Source organism: Phoenix dactylifera, chromosome 1 (assembly GCF_009389715.1).
Source record: "Phoenix dactylifera cultivar Barhee BC4 chromosome 1, palm_55x_up_171113_PBpolish2nd_filt_p, whole genome shotgun sequence".
Classification (NCBI taxonomy): Eukaryota; Viridiplantae; Streptophyta; class Magnoliopsida; order Arecales; family Arecaceae; genus Phoenix; species Phoenix dactylifera.
This window is the reverse complement of record NC_052392.1, coordinates 16861334-16878787: the sequence shown is the minus strand read 5'-3', so window position 1 is coordinate 16878787 and position 17454 is coordinate 16861334. Positions and strand designations below refer to the sequence as shown.

At 49.7% G+C, this 17454-nt stretch overlaps 1 non-coding gene across 1 annotated transcript; it reads left to right on the top strand.

The window, feature by feature from the left end:
• The first annotated feature begins 17132 nt into the window (after nucleotides 1-17132).
• Nucleotides 17133-17239, top strand: LOC120104270. The gene has a single exon (XR_005506730.1). It is a non-coding gene; the product is annotated as a small nucleolar RNA R71 (small nucleolar RNA).
• The last annotated feature ends 215 nt before the right edge of the window (nucleotides 17240-17454 follow it).

Sequence of the window (17454 nt, the reverse complement as noted above, 5' to 3'; positions counted from 1 at the left end):
CTCTTGTACCTTTCGTTGTCTTCTCTTTTTTTTTTTTGTATACCGGGGTTTTGCCAAATTGTATGGGCCTCGGCCCTGAAACAATGAAAATTAATGCAAGTTGAATGTTTCTTCATCTCGCCTTCGTCCTTCTTTTTCTTTTAACTCTCGGTAGCGTCTTGCTGACTCCTGGCTCCCGAAATTCTTCCGGCGCTAGGCCAGGCATCCGAGGGTTAGGCCTCAGGAAACTCTTCCGGCGCTAAGCCAGGCATCCGAGGGTTGGGCCTCGGAAAATTCTTCCGGCGCTAAGCCAGGCATCCGAGGGTTAGGCCTCAGGAAACTCTTCCGGCGCTAAGCCAGGCATCCGAGGGTTAGGCCTCAGGAAACTCTTCCGGCGCTAAGCCAGGCATCCGAGGGTTGGGCCTCAGGAAATTCTTCCGGCGCTAAGCCAGGCATCCGAGGGTTAGGCCTCGGGAAATTCTTCCGGCGCTGAGCCAGGCATCCGAGGGTTAGGCCTCAGGAAATTCTTCCGGCGCCAAGCCAGGCATCCGAGGGTTAGGCCTCAGGAAATTCCACTCGTTGGTCGACCAAGGCTGGCGCATGCCGAGGCAACTGGTCGGGGCTTCAGGCTAGTCTGCTCCCGGGATGGTCATCGGGTTAGCCTGGCATCCGAGGGCCGAGCCTCGGGACCTTCCACTCGTTGGTCGGCCAAGGCTGGCGCAAGCCGAGGCGACCGGTCGGGGCTTCCGGCTAGTCTGCTCCCGGGATGATCATCGGGCTAGCCAGGCATCCGAGGGCCGTCAAGCCTCAGGAAATTCCGCTCGTTGGTCGGCCAAGGCTGGCGCAAGCCGAGGCGACCGGTCGGGGCTTCAGGCTAGTCTGCTCCCGGGATGATCGTCGGGTTAGCCTGGCATCCGAGGGTTGTCAAGCCTCAGGAAATTCCGCTCGTTGGTCGGCCAAGGCTGGCGCAAGCCGAGGCGACCGGTCGGGGCTTCAGGCTAGTCTGCTCCCGGGATGATCGTCGGGTTAGCCTGGCATCCGAGGGTTGTCAAGCCTCAGGAAATTCCACTCGTTGGTCGGCCAAGGCTGGCGCGAGCCGAGGCGACCGGTCGGGGCTTCAGGCTAGTCTGCTCCCGGGATGATCATCGGGTTAGCCTGGCATCCGAGGGCCGAGCCTCAGGACATTCCGCTCGTTGGTCGGCCAAGGCTGGCGCAAGCCGAGGCGACCGGTCGGGGCTTCAGGCTAGTCTGCTCCCGGGATGATCATCGGGTTAGCCTGGCATCCGAGGGCCGAGCCTCGGGACATTCCGCTCGTTGGTCGGCCAAGGCTGGCGCGAGCCGAGGCGACCGGTCGGGGCTTCAGGCTAGTCTGCTCCCGGGATGATCATCGGGTTAGCCTGGCATCCGAGGGCCGAGCCTCGGGACATTCCACTCGTTGGTCGGCCAAGGCTGGCGCAAGCCGAGGCGACCGGTCGGGGCTTCAGGCTAGTCTGCTCCCGGGATGATCATCGGGTTAGCCTGGCATCCGAGGGCCGAGCCTCGGGACATTCCACTCGTTGGTCGGCCAAGGCTGGCGCAAGCCGAGGCGACCGGTCGGGGCTTCCGGCTAGTCTGCTCCCGGGATGATCATCGGGCTAGCCAGGCATCCGAGGGCCGAGCCTCGGGAAATTCCGCTCGCTGGTCGTGCGCTTGTCGCTCGCTGCCCGACGGGGTTTCTCCGTGGCCAGCCGCGATCATGTTTCTCCTTTTCTCTAAGCGTTGCCTGGGGGAACACGAGAAGGGCATTAAACGCTAATTAATGCGTTACCTGGGAAATCGGATCGCCAGCTGCTGCTTGCGAGGAGTGTTAGTTGAGCGGCCGCGATACGCGGGTTCTTCGAGGAGGATACGGCCTGGGCGCGAGCGGAGATATGTGGACCTAGGGGTACATGACACCCGGATTGTCCTGCACAAAGAATGCGGTTTAAGGAGAATGACGCTTAGGAAATCGCGGGGAGATACGCCTCGGGAGCCGGAACGGCTCCGGTTTCAATGCGCCTGCATTTATTGGAGCCACCCGCATCGGAACGACCAGGGGGCCGCAGTTTGGCTATAAATACAGGTGCAGGTACGATGGAGTTTGCCAAGCCGGAGCTGTTCAGGTTGCCATGGATCGCGGACCTCCTCCTTGGCATATGACTGAGAGACTCCTGTTGAAGGAAAGGGGAGGCACTCCCCTTGCGACTTCAGCCAACTAGCCGTTTCATCTGGGATCAACAAGGAGGGTCTTCCCGGCGGAACTCCGCTCTAGGCGTTTCATCCGGGATCAGATCTCCCCTCCTTGAAGTTCAGCCTCCCGATCGAGCTCTGCACCAGACGCTCAGTCCGGGACCGCACCTCCGTATGCTCTTCCCCCTCGTATTCCTTCTCTTTCCTACCACTGGGGAGGATGGGAATATCCTTTGGAGGCGGCGTTCCCCTGGGGGCAGCGGGAGCTTCTTCTGCGGCGGCTCCTCGTCTTTTTGGTGAGGTGCTGGATGGCGCCTCCGGTTAGAAGCACCCACTTCCGGTGGGATTGCAGCTGCTTTGGGTTGAGGGTTTGGGATCCTCGGTCCTCAGCTCCACGGATTCTCCACCTCTTCTTTGCTTTCTTTACTCCCTAATTCCCCTCTGGGAATTCCTTGTAATCACACGAGCACGCCATTGTAACCAGAAATTATTGAAATGAAAAGTGTTGCACCTTTTCAAATTGTCTTTCTGGCCTTGTTGTTCTACTGGTAATACATCCGCAGGTTAGCGGAATTCCAGCCCCTTGGAATTTCTCGGCCATCTAGGGCTTCCAACTGGTAGGAGCCAGGTCGGTTTACCCAACGAACTTTATACGGGCCTTCCCAATTCGGCGCTAGCTTCCCACCTTCCGTAGGTTGAGATGCCTTAGCTCGCCTCAGCACCAGATCTCCAATTCTGAAAAGCTTCGGTCGGACTTTGGAGTTGTAATATCGGGCCACCCTCCGCTGATACATTGCCATCCGAACCTGCGCCATTTCCCTTGCTTCTTCCAAGAGATCCAGGTTCCCTCGGAGTTGCTCCGAGTTGGCCTCAGGTCGGTGTGCGGCTACCCGAGGTGAGGGAAGTCCGAGCTCTACGGGGACAACGGCTTCCGTGCCATAGGTTAGGCTGAAAGGCGTCTCCCCGGTTGGAGTCCGATGCGTGGTCCGATACGCCCAAAGGACATTCTCGAGTTCCTCGACCCAAGCTTGCCCCGTCCGTCCGATCCGCACTTTGATACCTTGGAGGATTGTCCGATTTGTGACCTCGGCCTCGCCGTTGGTTTGGGGATGCGACACGGACGTGAACCGATGTTCGATCCCGAACTCCTCGCAGAAGTCTCCGAAATGCTTGTTATCAAACTGTCGACCGTTATCCGAGATGAGGACCCGAGGTACCCCAAATCGGACAATGATGTTCTTCTTTACGAACTTCCGGACTTGCGCCTCCGTGATGGTGGCCAGTGGCTCTGCCTCCACCCACTTGGTGAAGTAGTCGATGGCGACAATCAAAAATTTCCTCTGGGCCGAAGCGATGGGGAATGGTCCGAGGATATCCATTCCCCACTGTGCAAAGGGCCAGGGGGCGGTGATTGGCGCCAAGGGAACAGAGGGGACTCTCTGGATGTTGGCGTGGCGCTGGCAGGCGTCGCATTTCCGTACGTGATCCTTTGAGTCTTCCAATAAGGTCGGCCAATAGTAGCCTTGCCTCATGATCTTATGTGCCAGGGACCTAGCCCCCAGGTGCGATCCGCAGATGCCTTCGTGGACTTCGCTGAGGGCGTAAGCCGCTTCCGAAGGGCGGAGGCACCTTAAGAGGGGGGCGGTGAACGAGGTCCGATACAGCCTCCCTTCGTAGAGTACGTAGTGGGCGGACTTCATAACAAGTCGCCGAGCTTGATCTTCATCTTCGGGGAGGATCCCTTCGGCGAGGTAAGCTACAAGCGGGTCCATCCAAGATGGTTCCGGATCAATTGCCATTACCGCTTCAGCCTCGCCGATGCTCGGGGCATCTAGGGTCTCCAGGTATATCGCCCTTGACAGGTTGTGTGCCTCAGCGCCCACCAAGCGGGACAACCTGTCGGCCCTAGCATTTTCGCTCCTTGGGACCTGCTGAATGTCAATACTGCCGAGGTCGGGAATGAGTGCTTGCACCTTCCGGACGTAGCTCTGCATGGTCGGGCTCCGTGCCTCGAACTCCCCTCGAACCTGCCCGACCACCAGCTGGGAGTCGGTGAAGACCTTCAGACGCCGGATGCCGAGCTCCTTGGCGAGTTTGAGTCCCGTGACTAGGGCCTCGTACTCCGCCTCATTGTTGGTCACTGGAAATCCGAACCTCAAGGCATACTCGGCTATCACTCCATCGGGATTGGTAAGGACCAGCCCAGCCCCTCCACCTTCAGGGTTCGACGACCCGTCAATGTGGAACGTCCAGATCGGGAGATCGAGGCTGGGTGTTTCCGGCGGCCTAGGTTCCGCCTCCTGCACAGTGCACTCAGCGAGAAAGTCCGCGAGCACCTGGGCCTTGATGGCGGGCCGGGGCTGGTAGCGGATGTCGAACTCACCAAGTTCTACTGCCCACTTCACCAGCCGTCCCGCATTCTCAGGATTGCTGAGGATCTGCCGCAGTGGTTGATCGGTCAAAAGGGTGACAGAATGAGCCTGGAAATAGGGGCGAAGCCTCCTGGTCGCAGTCAGCAGCGCGAAGGCGATCTTTTCAGCCTTCGTGTACCGCGTCTCGGCATCCCGGAGGACTCGGCTGGTGTAGTACACGGGCTTCTGAAGTTTTGCCTCTTCCCGAACCAGTACTGCGCTGACTGCGGTTGGGGAGACCGCCAGGTAAAGGTAGAGCATCTCCCCCTCTTGCGGCTTGGACAGCAGGGGAGGAGACGCCATGTACTCCTTGAGCTGGTCGAACGCCACTTGACATTCAGCCGTCCAGAGGAAGTCTTTCGGGCGCTTCAACACCTTGAAGAACGGTTGGCAGCGTTCGGCCGATTTTGCCACAAATCGTCCGAGCGCGGCGACCCTCCCAGCGAGCTCCTGAACCTCCTTCACTTTGGTCGGAGGGGACATATCTTGGATAGCCTTGATTTTGTCCGGGTTGGCCTCGATCCCCCGCTGGTTGACAATGAAGCCGAGGAACCTCCCGGCCGAAGCACCAAAGGCGCACTTCGCTGGGTTTAGCTTCATACGAAACTTCCGCAAGGTGGCGAAGGTCTCCTCCAGATCCGCAATGTGCTGATCCGCATGGCGGCTCTTTACCAGCATATCGTCCACGTACACCTCTATGTTCCGGCCGATCTGCTCCTTGAAGATTTTATTGACGAGGCGCTGGTAAGTAGCGCCAGCGTTCTTCAGACCGAAGGGCATTACCTTGTAACAGTACAGCCCCCTGTCTGTTATGAAGGCCGTTTTCTCCTCGTCCTGTGGAGCCATCATTATTTGGTTGTAGCCGGAGAAGGCGTCCATGAAAGACAGCAGCTGATATCCGGAAGTCGCGTCGACCAGTTGGTCTATTCGCGGAAGCGGAAAGCTATCCTTGGGGCACGCCTTGTTCAGGTCGGTGTAGTCGACGCACATCCTCCACTTCCCGCTCGCCTTCCGGACAAGTACGACGTTTGCCAGCCACTCGGGGTAGCTCACTTCCCTTATGAAACCTGCCTCCAAGAGTTTGTCTACCTCCTGGTCGACCACCCGGATCCGATCCGGGGCACAGTGTCTCTTCTTTTGCTTTACTGGTCGGTGGGTCGGGTCGACGTTGAGGGCGTGAGAAATGACCTCCGGGTCGATCCCAGGTACATCGGCCGCCGACCAGGCAAACACATCAGCATTGGCTCGGAGGAATTCCACTAATCGGAGCCGAGCTTCCAAGTCGAGGTTGGCACCGACCCGGACCGTGCGGTCCGGGCGGCCTTCTTCGAGGGGAACTTTGATTACGCCCTCGGCCGGCTCCCCGTGCCGCAAGGCCACTTCGTCTCTAGCGTCAAGGGACTCGACGCTTAGGGCCTCTATGGGCTTCTTCCCTTTGAGAGTTGCTAGGAAACACTGCCGTGCGGTTGGTTGGTCACCTCGGACCTCTCCAATCCCGGCCGCCGTGGGGAACCGCATGAGCAAATGGTAGGTAGAAACCACCGCGCGAAGGGCGTTCAGTCCGGGTCGTCCGAGGATAGCGTTGTAGGCCGAGGGGACACGGACGACCAAGAATCCGAGTCGCACCGTGGCTTCTGCGGGTGCAACGCCCGCAGTCACAGGCAGCTCAATGACACCTTCGGCCGAGATAGCGTCTCCAGTGAATCCTATGAGGGGGGTGGATGTTTTGTGCAACAATTGTCGGGACAAGCTCATCTTTTGGAAGGCCTCGTAATACAAAATATCAGCTGAGCTTCCACTATCCACAAGAACACGCCTTACATCATAGTTCGCCATAGTGAGAGAGATCACCATGGCGTCATCGTGGGGAGTCTGAACCCCCTTTACATCTTCATCACAAAAAGTGATTACATTTCCGACCCGCTGCCTCTTCGCGACGGCCACTCCTGATGCTTCCGCCGAGCCCCCTGCGTTCCTCACGGGCCGAGAGCAGCCCCCAGTGATGGTGTGGATCACTCCCGCAACGGGTCGATTCTGCTCCCGAGGCTCCTGAGGGGCCGGGTCGACCGGACGCGGGTCTGCCGGGGGACGTCGGTCGTTTACATATCGACCGAGACGCCCTCGGCGAATGAGAGCCTCGATCTCGTCCCGAAGCTGGAAGCAGTCTTCGGTATCGTGGCCGTGGTCTCGGTGGTACTCACAGTACGCCCGAGAAGGCCTCCTCCCAGGGATCTTCTTCATCTGCCTCGGGACCGGGAGGTCCTCCCGCCCCTTGACCTCCATGAGGATCTGGGCCCGGGGGGCCAGGAGTGGGGTGTACCGGTTGAAGCGTCGGTGCGGAGAACGAGGGCGTGTGGCGCCGTGGTTCCTTGCTGGTGACGGGCTTTTGCGCCGGCGTTGAGGCGTCGGGCTCCTCCTCTGGGGTGCCTCTTTACGCCTTTTCTTCCCGGGCTTTAGAGGGGCCTCAGCGGCCTCCTTGTTCCGGTGGGAGGCTGCCTCCTCGGCGTCTGCATACTGGTTTGCCCGAGATAACAGCTCCGGGAAGCTCCGCGGCAGGCGTTTGTCCAGGGAGAAGGTGAGTCTGCCCTTCCGGAAGCCACGCTTCAGGGCTGAGAGAGCCACTTCCTGGCTCAGGTTCCGGACCTCCAGTGTAGCCTTGTTGAAGCGGGTGAGATAATCCCGCAGGCTTTCTCCCTCGTTTTGCCGGACATCAAAGAGGGAGTCGGAGACCAGTCGCCGCCTGCTACTGACGGCGAAATGGCTGATGAAGAAGCGGGTGAACTGGTCGAAGGACTGGATGGAGTTAGCCTCCAGGCCGGCGAACCATGCCCTTGCCGGGCCACGGAGGGTCGCCGGGAAGGCCTTGCAGAGGAGCGGATCCGATGCTCCATGGAGGAGCATAAGAGTCCTGAAACTCTCCACGTGGTCCCGCGGGTCCGCCGCCCCGTCGTAGGGTTCGATCGCCGGCATTTTGAACCCCGGCGGGTTCGGGGTCCGCAGGATCCTCGAGGCAAGCGCCGGCTGGGAGGAGATCTCCAAGTCAGCGAAGGGATCTTTGGAGTGGCCCTTCAGGACCTGGAGTTGTCTGTGGAGATCGTCCACCCGCCGGTCCAGGGAGCGCGACCGGTGGGTGGGGGACAAGGAGCGGCGCGAGGGGGACCGACTGGAGTGCGGGCCCCTCGAGGACTGGGGTGTCTGAGAACGCGCCCGGGTCCGCCTCTCGTACCCCGCACAGCTCCGATGAGAAGGTCCTGGCAGAATGGACCGCACTCGAGAATCCTCCTCGCGCCGGCGCTCCTCTCCATGGGAGAGGAAGGAGCGCGGGTTGTGAGGAAGAGGCGAGTGCTCGGGGGGCAGCGGCTCCTGAGCCCGTTGCGGCACCCGAGAGATCACGCCCTGCAGATTCTGCACTGCCTCCGCGAGGGTGCGAATCTGCTGGGCTAGCTGGTCGAACTGGGCAGCTTCGACCGTCTGAATGGGAGAAGGGGCGGTGGAGTGCTGCTGAGAGTGCGTTGGGGACGCAGCAGCCTCTCGGCCGGAGGCGCGAGAGGCTCCGCGACCGGAAGCATTGGAAGCTCCACGACCACCTCGCCGTGCCATTACGATCGTTCTAAGATTCGGTCCCTTCCTCTAGCGCCAACTGTTGCTGGTGGTCCAAACCGTGAACGATTGGCACTGCGGTGTGAACGGGGTTCCGTCTGAGTTGTCTTGGTTGGTGTTGGTTGCGCTCCACCTTCCGCCAAGAAACCTGCAAACAAGCCTTGCACCACCACCAGGGTGGTGATGGCCCTCCGACGGTCAAGTCAGAGGAGATTGGAGGAGGAGGAGAGGTGATAATCGCAAGTAAGAGAGTGCTCTGGGAGATATTGCTCACCACCCCCCCTTTCTCCCCCCAGCCGCATATATACCTGACCGGGGGGTCTCTCAGGGGGGTTCGTTATCGTGGGGCACGATGGTGTGGCCACTGACATGGCCGTTACAGGGCGTCGTGGAGCAGCACCGGGTACGGCCACGCCAGGGCATAGTGGGGCTCCGCTTTGTACGGCTGATGCAGGAGATCGTGGAGCAGCATCGGATACAGCCGTTGCAGGGAGTAGTGGAGCAGGAGGCCGCGGCGTGCCTCTGGGGAATAGCCTGTCGTTATCAGGAGATCTCCGACTCGGGGTCGGAGCGCTGGATCAAGGGGCAGCCGACTCGGGGTCGGGCTGCGGAGCCGAGGATGTCCGACTCGGGGTCGGATTGCTGGATCAAAGGGCAGCCGACTCGGGGTCGGGCTGCGGAGCCGAGGATGTCCGACTCGGGGTCGGATTGCTGGATCAAAGGGCAGCCGACTCGGGGTCGGGCTGCGGAGCCGAGAATGTCCGACTCGGGGTCGGATTGCTGGATCAAAGGGCAGCCGTAGTCTTCCTGGGCGCGCGTGCCGGTCACGTGGGGCATGGCGGCTTATTTCCCCCGTAACACATATATACATACATACATATATATATACATGTATATATATATATGTGTGTGTGTGTGTGAAGGAACTGAGTCTTTGGCTCGATGATAAAAAAATTTAGACAGATGGATATGCACCCCAACACCAACTGTTGCTGAAAATTGAACCCGGAGGTGGCCGTCGGCTGAGAAGGTGAAGCTTCGACGAGAGTCGGTGAGTGGCGTTCCGTCCGCGAGCGGCGTCCTCCATGGAGCCTGCAAAAAGCCGGTGGCCGGGGTTTCCGGCGCCGGCCCTCCGATGCCTAAATCAGAGGGGGAAAAGATATATGGAGGAAAATATATCCAGAGTTTCAGCCTCTCCCCCATCCAAGGTAGGAGGATTCTCCTTTTATAGAGGGCGCTGGATTACCTGTGAGGTGACGGGGCGAAGTTGCTGTACAACCGAGCACGTCGCATGAATTGATGCACGATCATGCGAATTAGTGCCTTGTCGTATGATAGTCCCTAGACTCTACCACAAGTGCATGGGTCATGACAAGTAGAATAGGGCAAAAAAAGTATCGTTTCCACAAGGAGGCGATTCAAGTACCAATTTATAAATTTTCTATATTATTTAGATGACCCCAAATTGATGTGACTGACTGCAATTTCTTGACCTGAAAAATCAAATATGAAAGGTTCCTAGGGCTTGGATTTCATCAATTGAATTCCTTCAATGAATTTAAATCTGATTGTTAATATTCTGCTAATTACAATGACCGAATTCCTTTTTTTAATGCGAAATCCTCTTTCAAGGCATAACACCTATACCTATATTAATCCTATGTCTACTTTCGTGATCATAGAAATTAATATAAATTCATTATGATCTGTGAAATTCTTGATTGTAGGTCATAAGGGTGTGCATTTATTTCTAAACTATACCACCAATGTTTGATAAATTCACCAACTAATATTGAACTTCAACTTTCGTTACTTCATTCAACATCTTAAGCATGCAATTCATGGCCAGTAAATTGCAAGAATGAAAACCAAAATCATCAAATTGCAATTAATAAAAGATGTTCAATACAACCATAATCAATTCATATCAAAAATTCAATGACTACGTCCTAGCCCTAGGATAAGAAAACTAGCAAATCATAACTAATAAATCAATCCCATTATTTCTCAAACATAAATTCGCATTCAACATTCTTAATAACAATTCAGCAAATAAAAAAATAAAAAATATATATATATAAGAGAAAGGAAAAGAACTCTGTATTTGCAAAAATCCTCCGTTCCGTTCTTTCTCCCAGAATTCCAGATTTTTCTTCCTCTCGGAATTTCTAGCTTTTCCTCCTCTCGGAATTTCAGATTCTCTGCATTTTTTCTTTTTTTTTCTGCTTCTCCTCCTCTTCGTATCTGCTGGCCCCCCTCCTCTTCTCGGAATTTCCTTTTTTTTGAATTTTAAAACAGATTTCCTCCCTATCTGCTAGCTGAAATCCCGAAATTCTAGGCTGATTTTTAGACTCGACTCCCAGCTGAATTTAGAGCACCAAAATGATATACTTTGGAGTTGGACCCTTCACAAAAGTTTTAGATCTCGTTCTCAGCTTTCCAACGCACCTAGGTTTGCATTATTCTGACTTATATAACTCCATATACAAGCTGAAAACCGAAACAAGGTATGGGCCGCAGTAAAATTCTGGACAGATTCGGACTTCTCTGTTTTGGCTAAGGTTTGGATTTCAAAACGGCAGAAATTGGTTTGTGATCTTCATAAAAGTTTTAGATCTACCTCTTATCTTTCCAGCAAGCTAAACAACATATGAAACGGAGGTCTGTAGCTCCAGTTAGAATCCAAAAACCGAACAGTGTTCTGGGTTGACTAGACCAGCCTAATTTCAACCGAATTCAATAATTAAACACCTGCAAAATACCAAGAATTTTCAAGAATTAAATAAATGTAAAAGACACCTAAATTATAGACAAATGAGCTAAGAACATACAAAACACTCTAAAACAAAACAATTAAGACTAAGAAAATGTGTGAAATAAATTCCCACATCAAATACCCCCAAACTTGAATGCTTGCTTGTCCTCAAGCAAAAGAAAAACCATAAAAATAAAGGACAATAACCATAGTCAGGCTCAAATCATCACACCCAAAGGACCTATCATGCAAACATCAAATCTTCAACTTAGTACATAAACAATAGCAAATGAAGGAAAACTAAGCATACTCACATTCTCTAGATCAAATATCCATATATAATTCCAAACTCAATCATATTTATCATGCGACCAACACAATTGAATCATGTAACAACTCAACCTGCAATCACCCCTTCTCACTACTACAAACAAGGTAGCAAACTAGAGAGTTTTTTTTTTTCTTCTTTTTTTTTTGACCAATTATTCTTTGTATTTAAGTTGTCACTTGCCTTTTGACGCAAATACAAGCATTTGTGATGGATGCACCCGGTTACTCAACAAGTCACACACTTAAAGTGCCTTTGCATACTCATATTCCAAGTTGCCATTTGACGTAAAAGTAAACATTGGTGATGAATACCCCTAGTTACTAAGCAACTCAAAACATTGGAGTAGAAAGAACTTTGTACACATTTATTTATTCGACTGTCTAATCATTATCGCTCTATTTACTTAAACCCTGTTTAGGACTAGATCAAAGGGGATAATCACAAGAAAAGCATCACACTCATCTTTTATGCATAATCACACAACTCATACAACTTTGCAAGGAAAGATGTACTTCAATAATCCCAAAGGAAAACAAATATGCTTACTCTTGCTTTATAAGATATTGTCTATCCTAAATCAAAATTCAATGCTTAAACACAATAAAGAACATAAAAGTGTAATGTTGATCCTAGATAAGTCTCACACAAGTGCAAATGCATGTTCATTTCTCCTAATCTTTCACATAAAAATTTGGTTTGGAAGACATAGATATGATCACTATTAACTTGCATGAAAGTGAACAAACCAGAATTTCGAAAAAAATTTCTTTCTCAAACAAACATAACCAATACTAGCATTCAGCATAATCAAATATCCACTCCCCAAAACTTAATTTTCACATTGTCCTCAATGTGAAAGCAAAGAAAAATGGAAGACTAATACTCCCCTTTTAGCAAGGCTGAACACAATGAATGTCCGACTGAATTGAATACGAACTAGCTTCTTGCTTGATTTTTCTGCACCTACACAACACAACCAAAAAGAAAGGGGTCACAACAATAATTATTCAAAGACTTAAATAAAAACAACAATTAAAACATATAACAAAAGACAAAAGAAAGGATTTTTTTTTTTTTTGTGGTTGGGTTGCCTCCCAAGAAGCGCTTGTTTACAGTCATTAGCTTGACTTCCACACCATCAACCATAGGTAGGATTCTTCAAAGAGTAAATCACTCCTTTAGGAACCACATTACTAGCAAGATAAGGCTTCAAACGCTGTCCATTAACCTTGAATGCACCAGTGACCTCATTACGCACCTCAACAGCACCATATGGATACACTTTCGTTACCGTGAATGGACCAGACCACCTAGAACGAAGCTTGCCTGGAAATAACTTAAGTCTTGAGTTGAAGAGTAATAAGCATGCCAATGCTTATCATAAGCTGCCCAATTTCGAAGTTTCTAATCTGAAGATGTTTGTCATGCCAATGCTTTGTCTTTTCCTTGTAAATCCGAGTATTGTCATAAGCATCCAACCTAAACTCCTCCAACTCACTCAACTGTAGCAATCTTTTTTCTCCCGCAGCTTTCAAATCCATGTTCAACTCCTTGATTGCCCAATAGGCCCTGTGTTCTAATTCCACTGGTAAGTGACAAGACTTTCCAAAGACAAGTCTGTAAGGAGACATACCCAAAGGTGTCTTGAAAGCTGTCCTATAGGCCCAAAGTGCATCATCTAACTTATTTGCCCAATCCTTTCTTGAATTGCTCACAGTTTTCTCCAAAATTTGCTTCAATTCCCTATTTTCAAGTTCCACTTGCCCATTTGTTTGGGGATGATAGGCAAGTGCCACCTTATGAGTAACCCCATATTTCTTCAACAAAGCCTCAAATGACCGATTACAAAAATGAGAGCCTTCATCACTAATAATAGCTCTCGGCACACCAAATCTTGAAAAAATATTTTTCTTCACAAATCTCATCACCACCCGAGAGTCATTAGTCTGAGTTGCAGTAGCTTCAACCCATTTAGACACATAATCCACTGCTACCAGAATGTACTGATTATTGAAGGAAGAAGGAAATGGGCCCATGAAATCAATTCCCCATAAATCAAACAGTTCAACCTCCAAGATATTGGTCAAGGACATCTCATTCTTTTTTGAAATGTTGCCAACCCTCTGACATCTATCACACATGCTCACATATTGTCTAGTATCTTGATACATGGTCGGCCAGCAAAAACCAGACTGCCATACCTTTGCAACTGTCTTAGAGGTACTGAAATGTCCACCACACTCCAAAGAATGGCAATGGTCAAGTATATCCTGCATCTCATTTTGGGGCACACATCTTCTAATCATCCCATCTGCACAGTGTTTATAGAGTAGCAGTTCTTCCAAAAATAATGCTTCACATCCCACAAAAACTTTTTCGTCTGATGATAGCTCAAATCAGGGGGAACAATGCCACTCACCAAATAGTTCACGAAATCAGCATACTAGGGGATGACTGAAACTGCCAACAACTGCTCATCTGGAAAGCTTTTATTAATGGGCACCTCATCTGCTCTTGACTGCCCCTCTAATCTAGACAAGTGATCTGCCACCACATTCTCCATGCCTATCTTGTCTCGAATCTCAAGATCAAATTCTTGAAGCAACAGCACCCACCGAATCAAGCGCGGTTTGGCATCTTTCTTTTTCAGCAAGTACTTGATTGCTGAATGGTCCGTATATACGATCACCTTGGAACCTACAAGATAAGATCGAAACTTATCAAAAGCAAACACAACAGCAAGCAATTCTTTTTCAGTAGTTGCATAATTCAACTGTGCATTATTTAAAACTCTACTAGCATAATATATAACATGCAACTTCCTGTCTTTTCTCTGGCCGAGAACAGCACCCAAAGTGAAATCACTAGCATCACACATTAGCTCAAAAGGCAAACTCCAATCTGGGGCTGCCTTAATTGGTGCTGACACCAACTCTTGCTTTAACCTGTTAAAAGCATTCAAACGGTCCTTATCAAAATCAAACACAACATCCTTATTCAACAGATTACAAAGAGGTTTAGAAATTTTAGAGAAATCCTTAATAAAACGCCGGTAAAATCCTGTGTGACCAAGAAAACTTCTAACTCCCTTAACATTTGCAGGTGGTGGCAATTTTTCAATAATTTCTATTTTTGCTCGGTCCACTTCAAGGCCTCTTGCTGAAATTTTGTGGCCCAAAACAATACCTTCCTGCACCATAAAATGACATTTCTCCCAATTCAAGACCAAATTGGTCTCCTCACAGCGCTGCAAAACTCAAGACAAGTTATCTAAACAACTATCAAAAGAAGATCCAAAAACAGAAAAATTATCTATGAAAACCTCCATGATCTTTTCAACAAAATCAGAGAAAATAGCCATCATGCAACGCTGAAATGTAGCAGGTGCATTACACAAACCAAAAGGCATCCTACGAAATGCAAAAGTACCATAAGGACAAGTGAAGGTGGTCTTTTCTTGATCTTCGGGGGATATAGAAATCTGGTTATACCCTGAATGGTTATCTAAAAAACAGTAATACGCATACCCAGCAAGTCTCTCAAGCACCTGATTAAGAAAAGGTAAAGAAAAATGATCCTTACGGGTAACACTATTAAGTTTCCTATAATCTATGCAGACTCTCCACCCAGTTACTGTCCTAGTGGGAATTAATTCATTATTTTCATTATGCACCACAGTCATCCCACCCTTTTTAGGTACTACCTGCACTGGACTAATCCATGAACTATCAGATATAGGATAAATAATCCTTGCATCTAACCATTTAAGAACTTCAGCCCTAACTACTTCTTTCATGTTAGGATTTAACCGTCTCTGATTTTCAACAATAGGTTTATGGTTATCCTTCATTAAAATTCTATGCATACACAATGAAAGGCTAATTCCTCTAAGGTCTGATATAGTCCATCCTATGGCTTTTTTTCTCAATCTCAAAATACGTATCAATTTGTCAAGTTGCTCATCAGACAAAGAAGCACTCACAATCACAGGCAAAGTATTATTTTCACCTAAAAATGCATACCTGAGATGTGAGGGTAATGGCTTCAACTCCAGAACTGGTGCTTGCACATTAGAAGGGGGAGGGGGTGGCTTACCTTTGCCGATATCCTCAAAATAAATACCTCTCTTTTTTTGCTTAGGACATGTAGCCTCTAATGCACACGCTACTTTAACAACCTCTAGATTATCATCTTTACTTGTCCCTACACTCACTAAACAAGTCTCAAGAGGTTCTTTAGTATTTTCAGCCCTAAAAACCTCTCTGGCGACTCATCTACAACATCAACTCGAAAAACATGATCAGTAAAAGAAGGATATTTAGTAGCTTCAAATAAATTAAACTCTACCTCTTCTTCACCAACCTTCAAAATCAACCTACCATTCTTAACATCTATGATAGCTCCAGCTGTGGCTAGAAAGGGCCGGCCTAAAATGATAGGGATCTCGGTGTCTTCTTCCATCTCCAAAACAATAAAATCAACTGGAATGATAAACTTCTTTACCTTGATCAGCACATTCTCAAGAACACCCAAAGGATATTTGACCCATCGATCAGCTAGCTGCAAAGAGATGGTAGTAAGCTTCAACTCCTTCAATCCAAGCTTCCTAGACACAGATAAAGGCATTAGTGAAACACTAGCACCTAAATCACATAAAGCTCTAGAAAAATCAACATCACCTATTGTACAAGGAATAGAAAAACTCCCTGGATCTCTTAGCTTTGGTGGAAGCTTATTCTGGATAATGGCACTGCATTCCTCCGTTAAGGCAATGGTCTCGAAATCTTCCAATTTTCTCTTCTTAGACATGATCTCCTTTAAAAATTTTGTATATGCAGGAATTTGTGCTAAGGCGTCTGCAAAAGGAATATTAATGTGAAGCTGCCTAAATACTTTCAAAAATTTCTCAAACTGTTGATCAATTTTATTCTTCTTAAGCCTTTGAGGAAAAGGAATGGGAGGAACATAAGGTTCGACTGGTGGTAGTGGGGATGTTGTCTTGGCTAGGTCCTCAACTTCTTCACTGACCTTCTTGCTCACCTCTTCATAGTCTACTTCATCACCAACTATAGTCTCACCACTTACCTGACCAAGTTGCTTACCACTTCTCAAGGTGACTGCCTTGCAATGCTCCTTCGGATTGACCTCTGTCTTACTAGGCAAATTACCCTGTCCACGAGAATTGATGAAATTGGCTAACTGCCCCAATTGCACCTCCACATTTCTATTGGAACTCGCCAACTGGTCAACCTTTGCTTCCAGTCTCTCAAATCTCTCCGAACTGGCGTTGGCTAACTTCTCAATAGCTATCTCCCAAGACTGCTTACTTTCTGGTTGGGATGGTCTTGGTTGGAAACCAGGAGGATGGAGAGGTCTAGAACTGCTACCTTGGTTACCTTGATCTTTCCATGAAAAGTTGGGATGATTCCTCCAGCCTGGGTTGTATGTGTTGGAATAAGGGTTGTTCTGCTGCTGCTGACTGTTATAATTAGACACAAATTGAACCTGCATACAATCAGAACTCATGTGAGCTCCTCCACAGCAATCACAACTCAATACAGGACTAGAAACGAAATTCACATTACCCAGCTTACCGAACATTTTTACTAGAGAATCAACCTTGGCATTCAACATGTTTATGCCATCTACATCATACATATCTAGAACTTTCTTAGGCATACCTCTTTCATTAGACCACTGATAATTGTTAGAGGCCATTTCTTCTGACAACTCATATGCCTCTTCTGTTGACTTACTCATTAAAGTACCTCCTGCAGCTGCATCTATGGTAATTCTAACTGAATGTATTAATCCATTATAGAAAGTCTGTACAATCAGCCAGTCAGGAAGACCATGATGTGGACATTTCCTCTGCAAATCCTTAAACCTCTTCGAGGCTTCATACAAAGATTCACCATCAAACTGAGCAAAACTGGTAATATCATTTCTAAGTTTGGCAGTCTTACCTGGGGGAAAATACTTACTCAGAAAAGCTTGTGACAACGCATTCCAGGTGGTGAAAGAGTTAGGCGCTTTGGAATTCAACCAGGCCTTGGCTTTATCTTTTAGAGAAAATGGAAAAAGTCGGAGTCGAATAGCATCATCACTAACTCCATTCATCTTGATTGTATCACAAATCTCCAAAAAATTGGCAAGGTGTGCATATGGAT